This window comes from Chrysochloris asiatica, unplaced genomic scaffold (assembly GCF_000296735.1).
Source record: "Chrysochloris asiatica unplaced genomic scaffold, ChrAsi1.0 scaffold00269, whole genome shotgun sequence".
NCBI classification, from domain to species: Eukaryota; Metazoa; Chordata; class Mammalia; order Afrosoricida; family Chrysochloridae; genus Chrysochloris; species Chrysochloris asiatica.
The window spans coordinates 3,890,741-3,893,523 of NW_006408787.1; positions in this window are offsets into that span (position 1 = coordinate 3,890,741).

Consider the following 2,783-nt stretch of genomic DNA (forward strand, 5'->3'; position numbering starts at 1 on the left):
AAAAAAAAAAAAAAAAAAAGAATGAAATGGAACATATAAAGATTGATATTCTAGAAATTAGTGACTGATATGGACTGATATTACTCATATTGCCTCTAACAATAATATGCTTTACTATGCCAGGAACAACATATTCAAGAGGACTGGCATAGCATTCCTTGTCAAAATGAACATTTAAAAAGATTTCTCTTGATGTACAATGCTGTCTGTGATAAAATAATATCCATTCATCTCTAAGGAATGTCAGTTAATACTACTATTACTTAAATTTATTCACCAACAAATTAATTTTTTCAGTCTAAAATATATCAAGCAGGTAATCCAGATGTATTGTTAATGACTGATGATTAGAATGTAAAGGTTGGAAAAAAAAAGCAAAAGTTTCTAACTGGAAAATATGGCCTTGGTAATAAAATGATTCTGGAAATCACATGATACAACTTTGCAAAAACCATCAACTTATTAAATGCAAATATTTAAGCAACATAAAAGAAACACATGTAGAGGACTGAGTGAGGCACAGTAGGATAGCTAATCACTAGCTCAAGTATTCAAACCCACCAGCTACTCCTCAGAAACTCTGTACAGGGTTGTTATGAGTTGGAACTGACTCTACAGCACATAACAACAATATACATGGAACTCAGCAGATGGAATACATAGGAATTAAATTGACTACATCTATGGAAAGACATGATAGTAAAGCTCAATATCATTAGCCAAATAAGGCCAGGGGCCAACTGTGGAACAAACCATCAATTCAATTGCTCATATAGAAGTTCAGACTGAAACTGAAGAAAATTAAAACAAGTCCATGATAGTTAAAATATGAACTTAACCTTGAACATGAAAGCATCAATAAAAACTCTAAATTCAGATATCTTCTGAATTTATAGAGCATTTCAACAGCAATTTTGAGTCATTAGGTGCTAATGACCATGACCAGAGACCAGAAGAACTGTGGGATGACATCAAGAACAATATACAGGAAGAAAGCAAAACGTAATTAAAAACACATGAAAGAAAGTAAAGACCAAAAAGGATGTCAGAAGAGACTTTAAAACTTGCTCTCCAGTGTAGAGACGATAAAGTAAATGCAAGAAAAGAGGAAATAAAAGAGCTGAACAAAAATTTTCAAAGGGAAGTTAGATACAAAGTCAAGATATAATGAAATGTGCAAAGATGTAGAGTTAGAAAATAAAACAGGAAGAACACACTCAGTATTTCTAAAGCAGACAGAATTGAAGAAAAAATTCAGCCTTGACTTGAGATATAGAAGGATTCTATGGATAAAATATTGAATGATGTTGGAAGCATCAAAAGAAAATGGAAGGTATACACAGATCACTGCAACAAAAAGAAGAGACCGATGTTGGAGGTAGCATATGATCAAGAACTGATAGTACAGAAGGGAGAAGTCCAAGATACACTGAATGCATTGGCAAAAAAAAAAAAAAAATATATATATATATATATAGTTCCAGGAATTCACAAATACAAATTGAAATATTTTTCAAACTGATGAAGCACTGAAGGCACTCACTCATCCAGGCCAAGGAATTTGGTAGACAGCTACATGGCCAATAGATTGGAAGAGTTTCATATTTGTGCTCATTCCAAAGAGAGGTGACCCAGCAGGATGTGGAAATGATAATAAAAAACATCATTAATTTAAAATACATATAACATTTTGAGGAAGATAATTAAAAATAGGCTGCAACAATACAAATTAATTGATGTCATTGCTGATATCAGATGGATCTTTGTTGAAACAGTGACTACCGGAAAATGTTATATGCATGTTATATTAATACAATTTTTAAATCTCCACATTTTGCTGCATCAACTATCTTTGGAATGGGGACAAATATGGAACTCTCTAGAATCCAGGATAGTGAGACTTTGTCTCTCGTGCTTCAGACATATATTCAAAAAGGACAAGTCCTTGGAGTAAGACATAATGTATAGCAAAGTGGAGGGTTAGCAAAAAAGAGGAAGACCCCCAGTGAGATGGAGTGGCACAGTGACAGGAGCAATGTTCTCAAGTGTAATAAAACTTGTGAGGATGGTGCAGTACCATGCAGGTTTCATTCTGTTGTGCATAGGGCCACTATGAGTCCTAACCAACTCGATGGCATCTAACAACAACCATTTTGTCAAGCAACATATTCTTCAGCGACTGATCCCTCCTAATATCATATTCAAAGTACAGAAGACAAAGTCTTCCATGTTCTTCACCAAAGCCAGAATTCAAATTCTTCTCTGGTATTCCCTATTCATTGTCTAGCTTTCACATGCAAATGATGGCATTGAAAATGCATACAATAGCTTGGGCCGATTGAACCTTAGTCCTCAAAGTAACATTTTTGCGATTTAACCCTTTAAAAAGATCTTTTTTCAGCAAATTAATTCAATACAATGCATTGCTTTATTTCTCCACTGATGATTCAATGAGTGTTGTTTGTGGATTGAAGTAATAATTAAAATGAAGTATTTGATAATTGCAATCTTTTCTCTCTTTACCAGGATGTTATTTATTGGTCCACTTGTGAAGATTTTTTTTTTCTTTACATTGAAGTGCAATCTGTAATGAAGGTTGAGGTATTTAGTCATCATCAATTAGTATTTTAAATCATCTTTGCTTTCAACAAACATGATTGTGTCATCTGAAGATGGCAGGTTGTAAATTAATTTTCTTCCTTCTGCATATAATTCAGGTTCTCAGATTATTTGTGCAACATTCAAATTGAGTAAGTATGAAAATGATAAAACCCTGAAGCACT